This window comes from Zalophus californianus, chromosome 7 (assembly GCF_009762305.2).
Source record: "Zalophus californianus isolate mZalCal1 chromosome 7, mZalCal1.pri.v2, whole genome shotgun sequence".
Taxonomy (NCBI): Eukaryota; Metazoa; Chordata; class Mammalia; order Carnivora; family Otariidae; genus Zalophus; species Zalophus californianus.
Window position 1 is genome coordinate 131,348,975 of NC_045601.1, and position 24,955 is coordinate 131,373,929.

General features: G+C 38.0%; 1 long non-coding RNA gene across 1 annotated transcript; it reads left to right on the forward strand.

Moving 5' to 3' along the window:
• Positions 1–496: 496 nt before the first annotated feature.
• On the forward strand, positions 497–16,102 carry LOC113927270. Its single transcript, XR_003521565.1, has 3 exons — positions 497–937; positions 9,449–9,610; positions 15,841–16,102. It is a non-coding gene; the product is annotated as an uncharacterized LOC113927270 (long non-coding RNA).
• The last annotated feature ends 8,853 nt before the right edge of the window (positions 16,103–24,955 follow it).

A 24,955-nucleotide genomic window follows, 5' to 3' on the forward strand; every position in this document is an offset into this window, starting at 1 on the left:
AGATGACCTTGCCTCTATGACTGTCCAGAAAAACGAGGCAGGGAACGTGGTCTCCAGGCTGGCGACTCTGTACTCTGACCACCATAGTTTCCTCCCATTAGTTAAGACCAGTGTTGAATTTTTTGAAAATGTTTTATTTATTCTAGGCAAATGTGTGTGGGAAATGGTCTCCATTTTTCTTAATGAGGGCATTGACTCTAACAATCTTGCAAACACATCTTGCAGTCTAAAACCATTGCTATCTTAATGGATAACTCTCAATCTGGCTGACAACGGGCCTTCTGGAATTCCCCAGAGAGGCTGAAAAGAAGAGGAAAAGAGGAAAAGCCACATATTAGTTCTTGAAAGCATTCAATTATGAATGCTCCTTACTTGATATTTTCTACCTGAAATGAAACATTGTATCTTTACCAGGGAGATGAATAATAAAAGAGTAACGGAATAGCCATGATAAATTTGTTGTGTGGTTTTATTATACTTCTGCAAGTCATTTCTTTCTCCTCTTTGTTTGCACTGACCTAGATACTTGTGACAGGTTTGTAGACTGCCATCATTTTATATAAACAAGGCGTTATTTTTAAATATTAAATCTAATGATCACTTCACCGCCAGTGAATCCCTTCATCCCTCCAAATCATGCAATAGATGGAAGACAGAAAGACCTAGAAGATGGACAGAGTTGGAAACAGCTTTTCTTCGAAAACTTATTTTTCAAGATCAAAAATCAGAATCCACCCTTTTAAGGAACAGGCCCTGGATTTAATTTCCTTTCCTTTGTTCTTAGTTTTAATTTCCCCCCAAACTACACTTGATCTTCCAATGTTCTTCGTTCTTATTTAATGCCATTATTTTTGCACTTCTGTCATCCCTTTCATCTGGGAAATCACAAGGCCATCTGAAACTTTCTCTGATGAACTTCAGAGGGGTGCCATAACAGGTAAGTCCTTTGATGACCTTCTTTTCAAAGTGTGTAGTGACAGCAGACTTTGCAATAATACAAATGACTTCTGGAGTCTGGGCTTAGGTGATTCTGTATAGTGGCTGGACTTGAATGGTTGGGGTGATCACATGAGGTGCAGGGATAGTGGATGCACTGTGGGGGAGTTGATGAAGTTTTAGGTGCCTGCAATGGCACACCCCCCTCCTAAGGAAAAAAAAAAATGGCCCTAAATCCTCTGTCTTGGTCTTGGTAGTTCTGACTTGCACAGGAAGCTTGGCCTAGGAAGTAAAATCAGTTATTGTGTTTACTCTGGACACAGCTGATTGGAATTGGACAAGGACAAGTGTCTTGGCCAATGTCACTAGGTTTGAGAGATACCTGCCACTTTATAAATAGGTGGTTGGCATCAAATAGCCAATAGAAGTATTTGACACTGAGATAATGTAATCAGATTATTTTGGGGGGAAATTTCAAGCTCAACAAGAACAAAATAAGGACTGGTCACTTGAGCTTAGATTCATTTCCTAGGAACCCCAAGATATTATCTTGGTAGAATCTAAAATATGCCACAGAGCCCAGGATGAGAAGAACTAAAACCCAAATTGACAATGCAATGGAAAATTATCCTTCTACCCCACATTTCTATGGATGCTTTAAATCAATTTTCATGTTATACTGTTTTGTGATCTATGGGTGCATTGTCCTACAGCCTCAAAGAATTTGACTGGCAGGACTAGTTCTATTAAGAAAGAAGGAAAGAATACAATACTTTCACAAATTCAGGCTATGTGGGTATAAACCTGGGGCAGCCTACTGGTAAACCTGAGGTGCCCATAGCTCTTAGAGATGAAAGCAAGCTTGAAGAAATAAATTAGCAATGGGTATGATGTTGTCGTATTATGCCATTTGAAAGAACGAAAATGTTTATGAGACAGAAAGGTGAGTAATATAAACACCTTTCCTCTTCAACATGAAAAAGTGATGTGTTCACTTTAAGAAGAAACAATATTATATTGCAATCCTTTATCAATGGGACAGGCGACTGGCATCTGTCCCCAGATCTATGACTGTCCTTGTCAAAGAACCTCTGATGAGGCAATCAGCCAATGGCAGAGCAGGAAATAAGATCAGAGAATTCTAGTTTCCAACTTCTCCTCTCACTTTCAGATGACTGCCTGTAATACCAGTATCTCAGAGCAAGAACATCCTAGGTTAATAATTGGGGTGAGGGGGACAGAAATGATGGAGGCATCACATTTTTCTCTCCCCAAGTCTAGATAATTTTTCATATTAGATAGCCAAGATGTTTCATTTCAGTTGCTCTACAGAAGTTAAATTAAAAGAACAGAATCTCAGTGGCTGCTGTCTGTTCTATAGGGATCAAGGGCAAGTGCTCCCTACAGATCACATCTATACTATTCCCTGATCCCACAAGAACACTCCAATGTCCCAAAGGGAAGGAGCCTCAACAGAGGGCAATCTGTATGATTCCTGGCACCACATTCTGATGCTGGATCCTCACATTATTTCTTGGCCTTCAGGGGCCAAGAGCTTGATTAGCATGGCTGACTCATACTTCCGAGTCAATGACAACACCTCCTTCAAGCAGGTGGGCTGGTATTATCCAGATGGTTTTTTTTTTTTTTCCTCCCCAGGAACATTTGCCAGATCATGGCACATGGTTCATCTTATGAGTCACTCCCCTTTACTCAGGGCTCAATGGCTTCTACAGACAATCTTGCCAGGCACCAGCTCTATGTGACCCCTCTGAGTAACACACCCTTCTGCCTGCTGGAGTTACCTATCCATCTATCTATCTATCATCTATCTATCTGTCTATCTATTTATCAATCTATTTTTGCTAGATATCATGGGTACCCTGTTTCCAGGGAGCTGCAGTAAAAGGGGACTTTCTGGAATTTCCTTGAAATAGACCTGACCACAAAGGGCTGGTTCAAGGTTAGAGATGAACAAGAATAATAACTTGGGCTTGGTTATGTGCCACCTTCTTTTAGATTTACTACTGAACCAGACAAAACAATGCAAAAGGAAACATACATGATTAATGATGCAGTGAGTGGACACAGCTCTTGCTATTGCCATGGGTTTTCATGGAGATCTCTGCAGTGGTCAGAGCCGCCCCTGAGAAAAGGAAATTGTTGGATCAAGGATGCCAGAGCTGTGGGCTCCTTAGGCTGAAGCATGTAGCTAAAGCCACATCAGTACCCAAGGGTCTACCTATAACCATATAAGGATATATTCACAGCATCACACAATCATACATTTCTGAGTTATATTCTTAGTGTGTCATTGGGCTCCTGCAGTGCTGAAAGTAGAATACCCTAAATTCTTTGCTTGAGTACTAGTGTCTGACTTCCTGCCAAGGGAAAAACATAATACAAAATTTGGCTAAGCATCAGAGGACGTATGTTCTAGTCCTGGCTCTGCCCCTAACTAACCTTACACAAATCACATAACCTCTCTCTCTCATATTTTCTTATCTGTAAAGGGAACATTAGGTGGGCTCTCCAATTCTTTTGAGGCTTGAAATTCTACGAGTCTGATCCAGTGTCTCCCCCAGATGTGTAAGTGGTAGGATTGTATCATACAGACTTCTTGGCCAGATGTAGGAAATGGATACTGTATTTTTGAAATAAATCATAAAATTGACACAAAAAACAAGAAGCATAAGCAAGTGGTAATGAATTTTAAGTATCAAGACACAAGCTCTAAATCTCATTCAGCAGAAAAGCAGAGCATCTGAGAAATTCTAGACTGACTGCGGATCATTTCATGTTCTAGAAAGTAAGGGAGGAGGGAATCCAGATCTTTTTTAGATTTAGAGAAATTTACTGGCAAAATGAACATGATGGGACGTTTAAGAGAAAATGAATTCTTAGTAACCACTGTGAGGAAGGTGAAATATGGTCAAATGAAAGACAAATTTTAAAATATCTAAGAAACATATTAAGATATGTCAACCACATGAGATACTAAAGGGAGCTAACAGTTCAACAGTTTCAGGGTATTCTAGGATATTTCCACCTGATCATGCAATTACAATAGTCACCAAGTATTAAGAAAAGAAAGAGAGAAACAGGAAATGATTGTGTCTACCAGGCTATTCCCAGAATAATTCCAATTTAATAAAATATGTGTGATCCTGGAAATAGTAACATAAAATCCATAACCTATCCCCGTTCTCAGTAAATGTCCAACTAGCTGTCCAATTAGTTGAGGATAGTTAACTAAGGACAGTCCCTTTAGAATCTTGTTTCTCACCCCCATTCCCTTCAATCAATTGCCAAGATCTTCCCATTCCTAAATGTATCCCATTGCTAAGTGTGTCTCATTTTTATCCCCACTGCCAGTATCTTAATTCAGCTTTTCACTACATGCCTCTTAGGTTACTGTAGGGGTCTCCTCACTTGTAGCCTTATACCATACTCTAATCACCTTCTAGAAAGATCTATTTAACCCACAGATTTAATTATAGCACCTTCCTACTTGAAACTAGTCATCAGATCTCCACTGTGTACAGAAGAATTTCAAAGTCCAAAGCCTGGCATAAAAAATTATTCTTTGGCTTTATTTCTAGGCATGCTCATTCAAAAGGGCCCTCCAGCTAAAAGTTCCAGTGCCTAACACATAGTAGGTGTTTAATAAGTACATGTTGAATGGAGGAATGGATTTGTGTGAGGGTTTCGATATTTGAGCTAAGCAAAGGGCACATACAGCTGTCTTATGAGCAATAAGCAGGTCTGCTAGCCTAGGGGAAGAATGTACCAGGAGATGGAGAAAGAGTTTACTGAAGAATAATTGGAACCCATTGCCACTGTTCTTTGGGGAATAACCTGTGAAGCATAGAAAAAATTACCAGGAAATCAGAGGAGGTATCGTAGTTTTTAATATCGACTGCTTAGACTAAAGTCAGTTTCAAAATAATTATAATTGGGAATATCTTGTGAAGATTTAGTAAAAGGAAGTGGTTTTCACCAGAAACTGCACTAATCTCACTTCTTGTTGGGCAGGTTAACTTATCTGGTGAATGAGGAGAATGAGATAAGTCACCACATAACTAGATTTTAGTGATGAATTTTACAGAGTCCACGGCTCCATTCTGGAGTGAGGTAGACACATAAAAACAAGATGGCATTGCCATTAGACCAGTTATCTTGATGCCCGTTAGTTGAAATGAAAGTAGGTTCCTAGTGACCTGCTGTAGAATTTTGTCCTCAGCCCCGTCTTATTCGATAGTTTATCCAACACTTGAATGAAAATCCTGAAAGCACATTGGCTGAATTCATGGATGACCTCCGTAATGTCAAAATACTTTGTAAGCAAATATAAGGATTCTGAGAGGACTCAGCAATAGGGAAAAATGAGATCGATATTGCAAAATTAAATTTAATAAGAATATAAGGATTTTATATTCTTATTAATGATGTATAATGATATGTAATGATATCTTATATCATTCTTCCACAATAGCATCTGTGCATAGGGAAACTTGTGGCTGCCCATATAATCTGAGTTAACAGAGTGATCTAAGACTTCCTTAAAGGAAGTAAAGAATATAGAATGAAGGAAAAGATAGTCCTCCTTTCAGCATGCTGGTAGATCACACCTAGAATACTGCTTTTTAGCTCACATTGACATCAAATGTTCAAGATGGGTAGAGGTAGAGGAGAACAAAAGGAATTTTTTTTTCAATTTTATTTAAATTCGATTAATTAACATATAGTGTATTATTAGTTTCAGAGGTAGAGGTCAGTGATTCATCAGTAGTATATAACACCCAGTGCTCATTACATCACGTGCCCTCTTTAATGCCCATCACCCAGTTACCCCGTCTCCCCATGGAACCTCCCCTCTAGCAACCTTCAGTTTGTTTCCTATGATTAAGAATCTCCTATGGTTTGTCTCCCTCTCTGGTTTCATCTTGTTTTATTTTTCCCTCCCTTCTTGTATGCTCCTCTGTTTTGTTTCTTAAATTCCACATGTGAGTGAAGCCATATGATAATTGTCTTTCTCTGATTGACTTACTTCACTTAGCATAATATCCTCTAGCTCCACCCATGGCATTGTAAATGGCAAGATTTCATTTTTTTGATGGCTTAGTAATATTCCAGTGTGTGTGTGTGTGTGTGTGTGTGTGTGTATGTGTGTGTGTGTGTGTGTGTACACACCACATCTTCTTTATCCATTCATCTGTTGATGAACCTCTGGGTTCTTTCCATAGTTTGGCTATTGTGGACATTGCTGCTATAAACATTGGGGTACAGATGTCCCTTCGGATCACTACATTTGTATCTTTGGGTAAATACCTAGAGAGTGCAGTTGTTTTGGTTGTAGGGTACCTAGAAATCCTGAGGCTGCCATGAGCCCAGGCTACCTTGTTGGAGATGCTTGAGTCAGTGTGTTTTTCCCAGGCTAGGTGACAGCACCAATAGGCAAATATGGAGTAAGGCCATCTTAGACCAAGCAGTCCCTAGACTATCTCCCACTGACCAAAGGTGAATGAGCGAGCTCAGACAATACCAGCAGAACTGCTCTGCTAAGCCCAGTCCAAATTCCTTGTTAACTGATAAATACTTGTTTTAGACCACAGCAAATAACTGCCCGGATGAAAACAATCACCAAAAACATGAGCACACAAAAATGTGCTACACCTTTGGCTTTCCTGCAGAAACGTTTCCCACTAACAACAGAGACAGCTTTAAACTGTTGATTCCCAGATCTTTAGGTGGTATTATTATTATTCCTGATATTAATAACTCCACATTGCAGAGCACATTTTGGTTTAAAAAACATTCTACATCCTTCCCATCGTGTATTTATAGTCAATATTTCACACTCCGAATATTAGAGGTACGTAAAGCAGATGCATTTGAGTGGGGGTTTACAGAGAGAACCAAGTTCTTTCTGTTTCCCTGCAGCAGTGATGAATGGGGGTGGGAGGGGAGGGAGCAAGTTTGAGAGCTGAAGGCAAAGTCCAGGGGCCCCACCCCCACACCTCCCTGCTGGGAAAGAAAGAGTTCTCAAAATGCTGGAGTTCGAAAGAACAATACCTAACACCCCATTTCCTTTATTTGTTTTCCTTGGTGCAAGAAAGCATCTCAAGGAAACATTATTTATTTATTTTTAGGAACACTTCTCATTTTTCCTTCTCAGGGCCTCATTTGAAGCTACCATGTCTCTTATGAAAGAAGCAACATAACCTTTGCTGCTTCCTCATTTCCAGTTTCCTTTTGAATTTTGTATTTTCTGAGCCAGGAGAAAGAAAAAAATGCCCTTTTTCTTTCTAACAGATTAGGCCAGGCAGATGCCTGAAAATGGATTCTTTGGATTTTATCAAAGCCTTGAACTTCTGTTGGGCACATCCTCCTTTCATTTTGTGCTGGCTTTCTTCCTTCCTTTGCTTCTCATCTTCTTGGTCCTGCTATTAAAAAGGTGCTTTTTGTGTTTCTTCACTCTTTTGGGTAATATATATATCCCTTGTTCATCCTTTCTCTAAATAAGAGTCTCTAAATAGTCACATATGCTGGTCAAAGAAGGAACGTTTAATCACGGTTCTTGGGTTGATGTGTTTTCTTCCAACTAAAGCTTTGGACACATGGTCCTTCAAGAAGCTCAGGAGCCTTATCCTACTGCAGAACTCCAGGCCCCTGGACACAACCAGCTAACTGATGAATTGATTGACTGGTAGATTTAGCAGATGGTATTATGGAAGCATTATTGTAACACTAATAGAACAATCCCATCACCCCACAAACTAAATAGTATCCATGGAGGCATGGGGCTCTGTAATGGTGGTTTTTCAGGACTAGATGTTATTAAGGAAACCAAATATATGTATGTATATATATATATATATATATATATATATTTACCAGTTATATATGTAATTATAATATATAATATGTGCATATATTACATGTGTGTATATATGCACATATGCCCACTTATTTATATATATCTAAGCCATTTTCACTTGAAGATTCTCTTTCTTTCTAGAAACCTTTCATATTTTATCACTCTTCATCACCGCTCCCTTCCCATCCCCTGCCCCATCCCTGCCATCCTCATCACACCCCCCTACCCTACACCACCACCACCCTCAGGAAAGATAGGTTCAGTCAATGTTAAAGTAACAGAAAATTCCTTTTATAGGCAACTTAAGCAACATTCCACTGTCAATACAGTAAACAGAAGTAGGAAATAGTGTTCGGCAACAGTCAAAAAATGCAAACGCTTTTCTGGAAATTGTTCTATTTCAGCCTCCTAGTTAGACTGAGTAATTCCTTCATTCACCTTCCAAGCATTTGGCACAAGATTATCTGTCAGGGCATAAGTTATGACCATTAAGCAGATTTATCCAGGCAAAAATGTGCAGCAAAAGTGGTTTAACATATTCTAAGTTTCAGTGTCTCTTTTTAAAGGCAGCAGCTCCTCTCTGCAAAAATAGAATTAGGGAGTGCCAACTAGAGCATCCTGCTGACTGAATCATCTTTACAAATAGTTGTTCTATTTCCAAAGTAAGTATATATTTTTTCAGTCATGCTTGGACATTATGTAGCAAAAAGGCAGAGAGATAAGTTGCTGTGTTCGTGCTGTTAGTAACTCGAGGCTGAGATTAATAATCTGCTCAGAAAACTATTTCTTGTGCCCACACAGAATTTTATTTTGTGCATTTTATTTCAGTACTACTATCTGATGATCCCGAGGGTTCACTGTATTTATATATTCTTTGTCTTTTTTTTACGGAGCCTGAAATGTTTATGTTTTGTTTGTTTGTTTGTTTTGAGATTCTCTCTCTCTTTTTTTTAAGATTTTATTTATTTGACAGAGAGAGTGAGAAAGCGCACAAGTAGGCAGAACTGCAGGCAGAGGGAGAGAGAGAAGCAGGCTCCCCGCTGAGCAGGGAGCCTGACATGGGGCTCGATCCCAGGACCCTGGGATCATGACCTGAGCCGAAGGCAGACGCTTAACTGACTGAGCCACCCATGTGCCCCTGAAATGTTTGTTTTAACAACATAATGTTCAAAAACTCCAGTGTGAAAAACAGAATGTATCTGTTATGTATTTTCCAGAATTATTAACCAAAAACTTTTTCTACTGCATCAGTGTATATCAGTGGTCTTCAATGGGAGGGGTGGGTGATGCTCCCAAACCCAGGGGGCTTTTGGCAATGCCTGAAAGACATTTGTGGTTCTTACTACTGGCTTCTAGTATGTAAAGACCAGGGTTGTTGCAAAACATCTACAATACCCAGGACAGCCTCTCACAGCAAAAAATTTATCTGGCCCCAAATGTCAACAGTACCAAGGCTGAGAGACTCTGGTGTAGAGTCGTTTGGTTGGCATCACAACACTATATTTTATTCCATCCAATAGAGATGTGTCCATAATATACCAGGACAGCTGTGAGTGGCCTGTGGAATTATGATTCTTTTGTCCTGAGTACAGTGGTCCCCCTTATCTGTGGTTTTGCTTTCTGTGGTCTCAGTTACCCACGGTCACCTAGGGTCCAGAAGCTGATGATCCTGCTGAATACTGGCAGAAAGTCAGTCGCAGCCAAGGGCTACATCACAATACCCACGTCATTCACCTCACTTCCTCTCATCAGGGAAGCATTTTACTCTGTCACATCATCATCACAAGAAGAAGGGTGAGTACAGTACAATAAGATATTTTGTGAGAAAGACAGAGACCACATTCGCATAACTTTTATTATGGTGTATTGCTATAATTATTCTATTTTATTATTAGTTATTGTTGGTCATCTCCTACTGTGCCTAATTGATAAATTAAACTTCATCATAGGCCTGTATGTACAGGAAAAAACATAGCATGCATAGGGTTCAGTCCTATCTGCGGTTTCTAGCACCTCCATGGATAAAGGAGGGATCACTCTGCACAACCTCCCTTCTTTATGTGTCTAAACAACAAAGTGATCTCATTAAGACCACTTAGCACCAGTTGGAATGAGAGACTCTAGCTCCTATTACTTATGGCTTAAAAAGGTCAGTATGTTTAAGGAAATTTGGTGCTTTCCTTGTTAGTCATGGCAACTTTCCTGATTGCCTATGGAGAAAAGAGGCAAGAAAGGATGTCTTAATTTGATAGGATGGGAAAGAAATTTGTTATCTTTTAAAAAAATACTTATTATTTATTCTATCACTGATTTGCAACATGACCTTAGGGAACTCCCTGGCTTTAAAATATTGTGACTCATAAATTCTTGAGGATCTGTCACATGTTGAGAGCACATGGTCTTGCCTCTATCAGTTTATTACTCTAATTCATTTTTTTCAAGTCACTATGATTTCTTGATAGATATAGCATATATTTTAGCCTACCTTTTTTCTCCACCAACAAGAGGGCTTTGATTAGAGGATGAACCCTAAATCCTACGATTGTTTCCTCCAGCAAATCTTATTTCCACTACCTTTACTTCCTTCTCAGCTTTAGGGCACCACAAAAGAAGTGATTTGCTTGAGGTATAATCAGGGAGGGGGCCCATAGGGATGTAACTATTCATGTATATTTCTTTTTTTTTTTACAGTAGATAGAACTTGCAAATATGAACTTATCTGTTAATTAATCACCACTGTCATAAGCACCAAAATTTCAAGGTAGCAACGATTCAACTTTCTAAGTCTAAAATCAAAGTATTTCATACTTTGTAACATGAATAATCTTGATTACGATTGTCAGATGTATTTCAAGTCACTACAAGTGTAAGAGAGTGCAAAAACCAGGCGGTAACATGAGGCAGATTGTTTTCTCTCTCTAAACTTTATTTGTAAACTGGAAATAATAATCATACTTTACAGAGTTGTTGCTAGTTAAAAAAAAGTTAGAAGTCTTCATATTGAAAATATCATCTGAGAGTTAAGCAAATAATGGGAAAAAAAGACAAGAAAAGAACCCCCACTCCTGAACCCAAATTGATGAAATGCCAAAATTCCAAAGAATAAGTAGAAAATTCTAAAAACTTCCCAGAGAGGAGGAGAACTGACCATATGCCAAGGGATTAAAAGCAAATTGGTTTCAGACTTTACATTAGCAACAGTAGACTCTAGTGAGCTGTCTTCATTCTGATGGAAATTGATTTTGATCCTTGAATTTTATACCCAGCCAAATAATCAGTGAAGCACAGGGTAAAATAAAAGCATTTCCTGACTTGGAGTGATGCAAGAAGTACACTATTCAACAACCTGTAGGAAAATACTATCTGAGGGTTACTCCAGAAAGGAAGGGATTTTCAAAATACAGTGACACAAGACAGAAGAAAGAATAACAATGAAGTTTGACTTAGAAGAGATCAACAAGACTGGAAACAAATTTAAAAGAATCAAATAGATGTCACTTGGACATTCTCTTTGGAGCATCAAAAGTTAGTAGCACAGGATCATGTTACTCTTTCATGGATCCCTTTATGAATAACATTTATATAATCATAATAGTTAAATACTCTTTTAGAATAAATGTCTAGGAACAAAGCATGCAAGTCTTAATTAAAGGTTACTAATTGAATTTAAATGTTGTAAACTTTGAAAAGAAAAGATTACATGACTGATCAAAAGATAGTTATGAAATAGTGCAGGTAAGCAAGATAGTGTATTTTAGCAAAAGTCTTAATTTTTTTTGTAATAGAAATCATTAGATACTGTCTAAAATAGATAATTCAAGAAGTACAGAACTACAGAACTTGATACACATTCCCATTATCCCATTTACTCTTAATATTTGGAGGCATTAAGCAATGCAATTTAATAAAACAAATTAGAGGTAAGAATTGGAAAGGAAGTAGAAAAACTGTCACTCTTTGTAGATGCCATGTTTTTGTAATTATAAAACACCAGAGAGTCTTCTGAAAAACTATTGCGAACAGTAAATTAGCTCCATAATTAGTAGAACACATCAGAAGCCAATAGTCATAATAAAATGTAAAAACACAATGTTTACAAAAATTACAGAAGATAGAATACCAAGAAGAAACGTAATGAGAAATACATATAACCTTTATGGGAAAAATTCCAAATTATTCCCCATGGATACAAAAATAAAAACAAATAAATGGAAAGACTTAATGTCTTACCAAGGCTCAATATCATGAAGATGTGAATTCCACCAAAGTTAATTTACAAATGTAACATGATCTAAATAAAAATACCGGCTTTCCAGGAAAACTCGATAAAGAAGAGCAGTTATTCATGCTAAGTATTGAAATACACTATAAAACTTCAAAAATTAAAATAGTGTTGGTAGTGTAGCATGAATACAGACAGGAAAATGAAAAGAACAGAAATCTATACATAATCCAAAATATATCCTAAAATTAGTACATAGTAAAGATTGTATCTCAAAAGAATGGGGTAGGGGAAGACTTTCTTTTCTTTGTTTTTGTTTTTGTTTTTTGAGTAGGCTCCACCCCGAACATGGGGCTTGAACTCATGACCCTGAGATCAAGAGTCATATGCTGTATGGACTGAGCCAGCCAGGCGCCCCCAGAAAGAGGAAGACTTTTTAACAGATGTTTCAGGGACAAGTGAGTAGCCATCTGGAATGAGATAAGAGGATCCATACCTCTCACTGCATTATAGATAACTCCAAAAAGACCTAGGAGTAAACTGTTTTAAAAAAATTAAAAATTAGCAATTAAAGTGCTAAAAGAAAACACAGACAATACTTTTTATAACCCTGGAACAAGCCCTTGCCAGCTCTGACTCAAAATCCAGTGCATGCACACACACATACAAAAGATACATAATTTCAACTATATAAAAATCAGTCCTTTTTCCGGGCAAAACATCATAAGCAAAGTCACAAGACAAATTACAAACTGGGACAAATATTTCTAACTCATTTCACAGAGGAACAGCTCATCTCCCAAGTGTATAAGGAGTTCCTAGATGGCAGTTAGAAAACAGATGGTAAAAAGTAGAAAAATGGGCAGAGGATATTAACAGGAGGTTCACAGAAAAACAAAAACAGGTAGCTTTTAAACATGAAAAGTTGCTTAGCCTCACTAGTAATAAGAGAAGTGAAATTTAAGACTATGCTGTGTTACCAGGTTTCATCCAGCGGATTAACAAAAATCCAAAATCCGTGGTGAATAGGTGAAATGGCAGAAATGTATTCTGTGCCAGTGAAAATAGAAATTTGCACACCCCCTGGGGGGAACGATTTGTCAATATCTACAAAAATTAAAAATACACTTCCTCTTTGATCCAGTAATCAAGTTCAAGGAATCTACCCTACACATACACCCCATATTTAAATGATTATATATTTACAAGTTCTTTTATTGCAACATTTCTTTTATAGCAAAAGAGTAAAACAATGTCATTCAGTGAAGCACTGGTTAAATAAACTACAGCACAGCCACTCAGTGGAATATTATGCAGCTAATAAAAGAAAAATATAGAAAAAAGAATGAGGATGCTCTCTGGGTACTGATATAGAAATATCTTTATAAAATATTAGTAGTGTATCAACCCAAAACATTTTTTGTATAAGAAAGAGGGAAGTGAGTACATGTTTTTGTTTTTGCTCTATCTACATAAAGAGTGACTAGAAAGCATAAAGAAAATAATAGAAGTGGCTACATATACTCCTCCAACATTAAACGTAAAATTACCGTATGATCTAGCAATTCCACCTCTAGGCATGTATCTAAAAGAATTAAAAGCAGGAACTTGAACAGATATTTGATTTTTTTTAATTTATTTTTTAAGTAATCTCTATGCCCAACATGGGGCTCAAACTTATGACCCTGAGATCAAGAGCCACGTGTTCCACCGACTGAGCCCACCAGGCACCTCATGAACAGGTATTTGTACACAAGGTTTAATACCAGCATTATTCACAATAGCCAAAAGGTGGAAACAATCCAAATGCCCATTGACGGGTATGTATAAACAAAATGTGAGGATATACATATCATGGAACATTACTCAGTCCTAAAAATAAATGGAATTCTGACACATTCATGCTACAGCATGGATAAATGAAAACACTATGCTATGTGAAATAAGCCAGACACAAAGGGACAAGTGTAGTATGAGTCCACTTACACGCGAGCTTCCTAGAGTAGTCAAATTCATAGAGGGAGAGAGCCGAATGGAAGTTGTCAGGGCTGAGGGAGAGGGCACAATGGAAGTTATTACTTAACAGGTACAGACTTTCAGTTGGGGATGATCAGAAAGTTCTAGAGACAGATGGCAGTGATGGTTTGACAACAATCTGAATGCACTTAATGTCACTGAGCTATATGTTTACCGTGGTTAAAATGGTAAATTTTATATTCTGAATATTGACCACAGTAAAGAGATCTAGCTCCCTTTAGAGTCAGGGGGTAGGGGAGAAGATGCAGGGCTAGGAGGGACACTACTTAAGTATACCTTTTGAACTACATATTACCTAATTACCTAATAAGATCAATAAACACGGGCGCCTGGGTGGCTCAGTTGGTTAAGCGACTGCCTTCGGCTCAGATCATGATCCCGGAGTCCTGGGATCGAGTCCCACATCAGGGCTCCCTGCTCAGCAGGGAGTCTGCTTCTCCCTCTGACCCTCCCCCCTCTCATGTGCTCTCTCTCTCTGTCTCATTCTCTCTCTCAAATAAATAAATAAAATCTTTTAGAAAAAAAAAGATCAATGAACACATTCTATGAAAGGCCTAGAATTTCTTCTTGGATCACTTCTGTAATTTGATTTTTTTTTTCTATATGCAAATATTACTTTATTTTGATTCGATGTTTTAAAAACACCTTTGTCAATAGTGAATTGATTAAGCATTCACACAACAGAATATTAAACGACAGTGTTGAAGAGTGAGGTAGATCTATATTTCCCTCACTTTGATGTATAGACTGACAGGTCTGGCCTCCAGAGAAGTGCTCTCAACTCTGATCCTCATGGAGCTGGTTAATGAAATGCACTGTGCCTGCCCTGCAGTCTCAACCATCTGTCTGTGGGGGAAAGGTGAGGAAGGGGACAGCTAACACTTTATGTATGCTTTATGCTCCAAGATTACTTCTCAGAGCAAACCCTGACTTGGGCATGATGGGGTTCTTGCTCAGCCATTAACAAATCAATCCCTTATTTTATCTAGCTGTCTTCTCTTGTGTGGGTACCTCCCATGGCAGGGAAGCTGAAAGGCAGAGGGACTGGCAGTAGGAATAGGGTTCCAAATTTCACCTGTATGAATCCCTATCCAGAGCTACCCTGAACAATTCCCTTGCAGTAGGACACCCCCCCTTTGGGGTACCCATTCCACTAGCCAACATCTCCCCTGGCCAGAAAGTACTTCCTAAATTTGTCCCCATTATTTCCACCCATTGGTCCTGTTTTTACTTTCTGGAACCAGAAAACAGAAATATAATTCCTCTTCTGTATCATCTCACTTCTGATATTTAAAAAACATGAATATATCCCTCCCCAAAAAGTGTCTCTTCTCTAGGCCCTGAAGGTCCTCTGTGGATGTGTACTTTTTCAGTGGCTAAAAGTTCAGTAACTGTGGAGGCCCTCAAGTTCTTCTCTCTCAGCATTCATTGGATCTGAAGCCCATTTCCATGGATATTCCTTTGATTGTATTCCTACTTCTCCACCTACCTCTTACAAATCTCTTTTTTCTCCTTTAGGAATCAAATGAAACACACCTGTGTAGTAGCTGGTTTTGTAGGTAGTCTTTAAAATGGCTCCAGTGGTCCTCATGCTCTGTGTAAACTCCTCCATTTGAAGGGCTTGACCTAGTGACTTGCATCCAATGAACAGAATACAACAATAGTGATGGGCATTTCTGAGATTAGGTTACAAAAGACTGTGATGTGACTTCCATCTCACTGACTTTTTCTTTCACATTCCTCTTGCTTGCTCTGATGAATCCAGTGCCCACTTGAGAGGTCTGATGGAGAGGCTGCCGTGCCAAGAACTGAGTACACCTCCAGCCAAAAGACAGCAAGGAACTGAACCCTTCCAACAATCATGTGAATGACCTTGAAAAACAAATTGTCCCATGGTCAAGGCTTGAGATTGCAGCAGTCCCAGATGACTCTTTGATTGCAGGCTTCTAAGAAACCTGAAGCAGAGCATCCAGCTAAGCTATAGACGAGGACTTCCTGCCCCCAAAACTGAGATAATAAATATTATTCTTAAGTCACTAAATTTGTGGTAATTTGATATGCAGCAATCGATTACTGACACCACCAAGGATGAGAACAAATAGTAAAGAGAACAAACCTTGACCTACTTGAGCCATTAGATTCCTACACATAGCCAGTCAAATGAAATTCTCCTGAGTCTGTCATCAGGATCACGTTTTCCTATCACACTGAAATTAGCTTCATGAAATTTATTCCAAATATGATAGTTACTTTAGATTATCTTAATGTCACTGTTTTAAGTAAAGGCAAGAATGCCACTTATTGGTATTGTTTAAAAATTTTCCAGATAACAGGGACCTAAATAAGTACTTAGAGGTTTTCTCTGAAGAACACAGTATTGTGTTGGTAGTAAGCCATTGCAGACTGAGATATTGTATAACAATTTTAAATTACTTTTAAATGAACTGGCATTGCTTTGTTGTCATTATGAAGAATAAGTGAATGTTAGAGTAATTTGTATTACAACCAAAAAATGGAGGGAAAAAAAACAAAACAGAGAAAAGTCAGAACCATTATAGATTATGATGGTGTTGACCTTGAAAACCAGATATATTTCATTCATCCATGACTAAATCCCTCTACAAGTGTCCTTCTAACTGATTTTTTAGCCTGTTTATGTGTGATCATCTCCAGTAAACCACAACTCACCTCTTCATTATATTGACTGAACCTATTTCTTCCTTCTCATAAGGAAAATTTTTCTAAGGGTCAAGATCTCTGTGGAAAAATTTCATTTCATAAAGACTAGGATGAAAAGCAGACTAATACTATCCAGTCTTTCACAGATGACTTGTGTCTTTTATTTGTGGTAAACATCAAATATATAAAACTTGCCATCATAACCATATATATATATATATAACATAATTAAGTGTACACTGTGTTAAGTATATTCAACTTGTTGTGCAAGATCTTCTGAACTTTTTTATCCTGCAAAATGGACACTCCATTGAGCAACGCTCCATTTTCTCCTCCCCCCAACCCTGGCAACCATCATTCTACTTTCTGCTCCTATGAATTTGACTATTTTAGATACCTCATGTAAATGAAATAAGACAGTGTTTGTCTTTCTGTAACTGGATTATTTTACCTAGCACAAGGTGAAATATTTCACCTAGCTCAAGGTTCATCCATGTTGTAGTATGTGACAGGATTTCCTTCTTTTTTAAGGCTGAATAATACTCCATTGCGTGTATATATCACATTTTGCTTATCCATTTATCCATCAATGAGCATTCAGTCATTTACACCTCTTGCCTATTGTAAATAATGCTTCAGTGAAAATGGGTGTGTAAATTTCTCTTCAAGATCCTGCTTTCAATTCTTCGAGGTATATACCCAGAAGTGAGATTGCTGGGTTATATGGTAACTCTGTTTCATTTTTTTGAACAACTTTCATACTGTCTTCCACAATGGCTGCACCATTTTGCATTCCCACCAACAAGGATTCCAATGTCTCCATATCCTCTCCCACACTTGTGATTTTCTTTTTTTTTTTTTTAATAAAGTTTTCTTGATGGGTGTGAGGTGATATATCACTGGGGTTTTGATTTACATTTCTTTAATTATTAGTGATGCTGAACATCTTTTTATATGCTTGTTGATCATTTGAATATCTTCTTTGGAGAAATGTCTATTCAAGTTCTTTATCCAATTTTTAATCAGGTTATTTTGTTGATGTTGTTGAGTTGTAGGAATTCTTTATATGCGCAGGATATTAACTATCAGATATTTGAAGATTTGCAAATACTTTCTCCTATTTTGTAGGTTGTCTTTCACTCTGTTGACTGTTTCCTCTGATATGCAGATTTCTTGGATATGATACTGAAAGCACGACAACAAAGCATAAATAGACAAATGGGACGACAGATGACTTTATTTTTAAAACAACGTCTGTCCAGTCATCAACCTGTGCAAAACATCTATCAGTTTCTCTAAACATCTACTCTCTCTCTCTCTCTCTCACTCTCACACACGCACACACACACACACACACACATCCATAGTTAGCATGGTTATGACATTCTCTAGCCTCTAAACAGCCAGCTGATTTATAACTTCCTTCCTACACTGCTGTCATCTGAGAAATCGGGGTTCTCTAGGGTCAGCTTTGGAGACCACTCCTAAAGAGGTGCCTGGTTCTTGTTATCTTTGCCTAAGCTACTGTGTCCATTCCATACATCCAGAATTATTTTCTCTTGTCCCCAGTGCCACAAAACTGTTCACAATTGTCTGAACTGCAACAACTAATATATATTACTCTGCTTGGAGTACAAAACACTTTTCTATTCTATAGGTTTCAAGAGACACATTCACTTAATATTGAAATTTATGATAGAGTCAGAAAAACAGCAAAGTGAATTTTTAGTTCTTTTTTAAACTTTTTCTGTTAGAGCATTGGTTGCTGCAGATTTTATATAGCATTTAAATTAATCTCTTTTTAAAAGTCCTATTCCAAAATGAATTATCTCTTTTATGATATTTATCTAAATTTATCAAGTACACCAAAATATGTAACTTCAGCAATGAATATTGTGTTCCAGTTGCTGATTCTTGATGTTTAGCCATTTGTTATTACATAGTAGTAACGCATAAAGGGATTTACCAGGATCTTCTCAGAAGGTACTCTCCCCACACACTGAGCACTCTCTTCCCCCCCTCTCTCTTTATAACTCCCTTATCTAGAAGCTTCCTGCTAATTCAGTCCCATTCCTTATATTAATGGGGCTAAAGACTATAAACAGAAGCTTATATACAGTATGACTAAATATTTAAAATTATAAATCAAGCTAGAAAGCTATTACATAAAATGTGTCCATCCATCCAATCATTTTTATCGGCACATTCTGTATTTGCTAATTTGTCTACCATCTAAAATTTATTTGTAACCCAAAATCAATGTTTCTGATGCTTTCACAGTCATTTGTGGACATGCACAGAGAGGCAAAATTTTGAGTTGCCTGACATGTATATTCCCAGCTGAGACTGAACAAGGCAATCCTTCGCCATCTTGTTTCAGCTCTCAAAGGACAAGTATCCTTTTTGAGGTCTTCTCAGAGCCATGTTTTTCACATTTTTGTTCTTTTTGCTGGTAATTTCACTGTTTAAAATGGCTTCCAAGCATAATGCTGAAGAGCTGTCTAGTGCTCCTGAGTGCAAGAAAGCTATGATGTGTCTTAAAAACGTGTTAGGTGAGCTTCTTTCAGGCATGAGTCATAGTGCTGTTGGCCATAGTTCAATGTTAATGAATCAACAATATACATTAAATAATGTGTCCTTCAACAGAAACCATGTAAAACAAGATTATATGTTGTTGTGACCAGAGGATGGCAAGAACCTAACCATCTATTTCCCCCAGGGCAATAATTCAGTATTTGCTGATTCAGTGATCTGGTGGATGTTACAAAACTATCACAAATAATAAGAATCGACTGTACTAGCCTCATACCCTAACAAATATACATTCATAATGACAAAGTAAAAGATGGGCAAAATTATGGTTTTTAGATGACTAAAAACGTTTACCTAAAATATCAAAAGAAATGTCAAAGAAAATAAAACTCAGATTTTCATGAATGTCTTGGTAAACTATAGATAGGTTGATAATGCTTGGATGAGCAATAAAGGCATACATATTTCATGCATTATCATATACATATTCATATATTTTCTTTTTCTTGCCATCATTTCAGCAGACACTAATAATGTTGTTATAATAAGTATTTCATATAATTTATTTTATGCCCAAGACTAAGCTAAAGGATTAAAAATGTAATTGTGTGTAATGTATGTAAACTATCAGTACATTTTTATCTAAAAGCAAACTGAAATAAATGTTTCAACTGAAAAATTAAAATTATTTTCATACATTTTTAAGTTATTTTCTTCTAAATTATTTTCAATTATCTATCAAAATTAAAAGAAAAATAGAAGCTATGATTTATGAAACCAACATGTATGATGAAATTATTTAAATAAAAATTATGATTAATCAACATTGAATTGTTAAATGAAAATTATTTAAAATTGACCTTTTAGGGATGCCTTGGGTGGCTTAGTTGGTTAAGCAGCTGCCTTCAGCTCAGGTCATGATCCCAGGGTCCTGGGTTCAAGTTCCGCATTGGGCTTCTTGCTCAATGGGGAGCCTGCTTCTCCCTCTGCCGGCCACTCCCCTTGCTTATGTGTGCGCTCTCTCTCTCTCTCTCTCTCTCTGACAAATAAATAAAATCTTAAAAAAATAAAAATAAAAAATAAAATTGACCTTTTAAATTTATTAAATGTTTTTATAAAAACTATTCATAATTGTAGTTTTCAATATCCGTCTAGTTGCCAACATAAAGAATTAATAGCACACAGTTTCTTCTACAGCTTTATGTAAATTTAAAATAATATGAATTGTCTAGCTTAGCAAAAATGTCTCCTAGCCACTGTGTGCTATTGTTGAAAAGACTTTGCTAATTCCTGAGTACATTTAGAACCACAAATTGGAACAGGAAGAGAAGCAAGAACATGGGTGGTTGGCAGCCCTGGAAAATAATGCTTTGCTGTACAAGAAGAAAATAATTTGGCAAATTCATTAATTTGTGTCTTCTCCCCTCCAAATGATTCTACCATTTAAACTATCCCTGCGCTCTGAGGCAGTGTCTGTTTCTGGTGACAGCAGGGATGCAACCCTAGATTTACCACAACATTCAGATGCACTCAGCTTCTTTTCAAGAACACAGAACAAAGATATTGAGAATTGTCTCCCTGAGGCATGAAAGGTGTCAACTGTGTAAAAGGATAGTTAGGGTTGTGGGTCAATTGAGCAGTGGCAGATCTGAGCACCGGATCTGACTGAGCCAGTAAGAGAAGCCCCTTTGAGGAGGAAAGTCGCTGTACCCATTCCTGATCTAACTGCAGCATGGTGCTCATTGGGTCATGAGCTGGCCAGCTGCAAGGACATCCGAGGGCTGTGAGCCTGGTGCCTTGCATCTAGAGTCCCTGCCTGGTTAGACTTCAGCCCAGGTCTGAATTAAACCTTTTCTCCTGGTCTCAGCCTCCTTTCAGTATAGCAGGAAACACTCACTGCCTTGAGTACAGAATTAGGTAATATCTCAAGATGTTTGACATTGTCCATGCGACTCTCTGAGGGCATCTAACCATGGATCGATTCCTGCTCTACTTACTGACCAAGATCTCTTGCCTCTTCCAAACTTCTCCAGACTTGAAGCAACACTTTTCTTTTTGTACCTGATTTTCTTATTCCTTCCACCTTGGACAACCAATTCAAATTTTCTAAATCAAGTTTCTAAATTTAACAACACATCCTCTGTTCTAGGGCCAATCATATTAATGACTCAAGAATGACAACAATACGAGCTAGCATTTATCAAGTGCTTACTAAGATGCAGGCATGGTTCCAAGCATGGAATGTATGAACTTTAGATGGATGAACTAATTTGTCCTCACAGCAGCCAGTGCTGTGGGTACAGCTTTACCAGAGAGGAAACTGAGGCACAGAGAAGTTAGCACAAGAAATTGCCAAAGTGAGGGTATGCAGGGAGTTTGAATGTAGTCCAAATTCTTCCCCCATTCACTACATGATAGTACAGGAAATGGAGAAATGGTGCTTCTCATGGGCTACCAGTAGGTCTGCTTGGCTACTTTTATAGGAAAAATAGATTTTCTTGCAAATTGGTTGAAAGTGATATTTACAAGAAAAAGCATCGTCTGTGTTCACTCACTGCTTGTCCTTCTCAGAGATGGTTATCACTGATGCCATTAACACCAGGACCGCCTAATATCTGGCACGCCTTGTTAACACTTTTTCCAGAGGGCCTCATATGCTCATATAGACTAGTGGACAGAGAAAAGTCCAAAAGATGGCAAAGAATCCATGCAATCACTTGTCAAAAATCTGCAAAGAGCTTATTAGCCTCAGGGATGTGTTCCAATGCCCCCCAGTGTCACAGTCACAGGGCAGGAAACAGTTAAATCATTTCCCCCCCAAGGTCACCTTGAATGTCAATGGCAGAGCTGGGCATGGAGCCCAGGCCTCTGGCTCCTCTCGCTGAGTTTCAGGAAGCAAACTGCATTCTGACATTTAATCGGTGAGACATTTTGTTTGTGTTAAAGCATTCCCTTGCAATATTTGCAACCCAAACACTACAGCATGGAGCCAGTGCCTGAGAAACTGGGAAGAAAATCCGACCCAAAGCCAAAGTGCCAGTCCCAGAGGCAGGAAGTAGAAAGCTAAATCTAGCCAGGTTCAATAAACGATGGCATAAAAAAATCATCTTTAAGGTTTTCTTCGCCTAATCACCAACATTAACACAGGTCAAATAACATTACAATAGATGTCATCATTATAATAAGATTCTTCATCTTCAGCTGATGGCACTCTTATTTCAAGCAATATTTGATGCAACCAAATTCTAGGACATTCTCTGAGAATTTGCTGCAATGGAATTTGGCCTGTACTCTAATGGGGTACCATCATACATCTTAAAGAGTTGAAGGCGTACAATAGAAAGAGGACCTTCTATTAATAGGAGGGAGAACTTCATGGTCCATTTCCCAGAAGCCAGCTAGCTGAGCCAAGTGCAAAGCAAGAGAACGTCATGAAGAATTGGTATTTTAAGCCTGGGGCATCTAGTTCAGCTTCTCTACTACTATAGAAGGGTCTACATCCTACTCATCCTGGGTGGAAAAACAGACTGAAAAAATTGATGAACCTCAAAAAGCAGTGTAATGTCCCCTTGTTTGTACAGCTCCCCCATCTTCACTTTGGAAAATGATGATGACAATCCAGTTTTCAGAAGAGCTTCTTCCCAGTGCTTCCACTCCCCAACACTGGCCAAGCTGTCGATCCTCTTTGCCATCACGGAAAGGGTTCTTCTTGTGCCCCATCAAGACTATGGAGATGACCTGGAGGCTTTAGTTGCTCTCGTTAGGGTCACTGTTGCTTTCCTCTGCTCTCACATGGACGCTTGGCCAGGTTCCTGACTTCTTGTATGCCAGGGACTTTGGCTGAGTTCTTCATCACTGCCAAACTGGCGTTTGGGCCCCAGAATATGCCTCCTTTGGTCTAGGAAAACTGCCATTATCTCCCCAATTCCTGAAAGACTCTGGCGGACTTTCTCACTCATTTGATTTAGAGTAAATGCAACTTAAATATGTGAAGTCCCAGACTGGGTCACTCCTGGTCGATCGTGTCCACCTTTTAACTCAGTAATGTGAAGTGGGAACACTCACACAAGGACATACCTAAAAACTTGGCAGTGCACTCAGCAATCCCTTTCCAATGCGTGATGTTCATTCTACACCAGATTTGTCTGCCTGATGCCACAACAGGCATCAACTGGTGCCCCATTAAATTGAAATCAGGCTTTAGGCTGTCCCTCTAGGACTTTTAGAGTCCTTTTAGAGGTTGTTTCAGTGGTCTTCCTTGGATCATTCTAATTTGATTATCTGGGTACTTTCTGTTTGATGCTGAGGTCAGTTTGTAAGTCTCCAGAAGAACAAAACTCACTTGGGTTTTCTACTAACAACAACACAGGCTGGAGAAATTGCTACTCAAAAGTAGCAGAATTAGGTAATAACTTTCTGTTTCAGATTAGCCATGGGACTATCATCTCGTATTCAATAAGATACCCAAACTGTTCATTCTGAAAATTTTTCCTGGTTTCTTTTTTTCTTTTCTTTTCTTTCTTTCTTTTCTTTTCTTCTTTCTTTCTTTCTTTCTTTCTTTCTTTCTTTCTTTCTTTCTTTCTTTCTTTCTTTCTTTCTTTCTCTCTCTCTTTATTTCTCTCTCTCTTCTTTCTCTCTTTCTTTCTTTCTCTCTCTTTCTTTCTTTCTCTTTCTTTCTTTCTCTCTCTTTCTCTCTTTCTTTCTCTCTCTCTTTCTTTCTTTCTCTCTCTCTCTTTCTCTCTCTCTCTCTTTCTTTCTCTCTCTCTTTCTTTCTTTCTCTCTCTCTCTTTCTTTCTCTCTTTCTTTCTCTCTCTCTCTTTCTTTCTCTCTCTTTCTTTCTTTCTTCCTCTCTCTCTTTCTTTCTCTTTCTTTCTCTCTCTCTTTCTTTCTTTCTCTCTCTTTCTTTCTTTCTTTCTTTCTTCCTCTCTCTTTCTTTCTTTCCCTCTCTCTCTTTCTTTCTTTCTCTCTCTCTTTCTTTCTCTCTCTCTTTCTTTCTCTCTCTCTTTCTTTCTCTCTCTCTCTTTCTTTCTCTCTTTCTTTCTTTCTTCCTTTCACTTTTTAATTCCTTCCTTCCTTCTACCTTCCTTCCTTCCTTCCTTCTGCGTCTCTCCCTCATCCCCTTCCCTTCTTCCTTCTCTCCTTCTTCTTCCCAAATTGAATGACAACTATGAATTGGGCACTGAGAAAGCAGTCAACTACAATACCAGACAATGACTGCTCTGCTAGGGGAATAAGCACACAGCTATATTTGAAAGACCTCATCATACCTTTTAAGATAAAAAATAAAAATGTTCTATGTTATATTATAAAATGTTACTTTATAACAAAGTGTAACTACCTATTGAAATCATCATAAATAATTTATTATCTTAAATCATTTATGTTCTCTGTTACATACCTCTATGAATTATGTGCACAGGCTGATTGAATTAAAAGCAGTCATATCTCACGCCAATCTATTACTTAGGTAACAACTAAGTAATATACTTAGGTAATATATACACGTGTGCATGTGTCCTAATAGTCCACATATCTATGCTCTATATAGACACACATATATGTTTGTTTGCCCTAATATTTAGAAAGAAATCAAACTACCTTAACACACACATATAGGGATGATTATAAGTAGGTAAATATATAATATTTCTTTGAAGGGCACTATTATG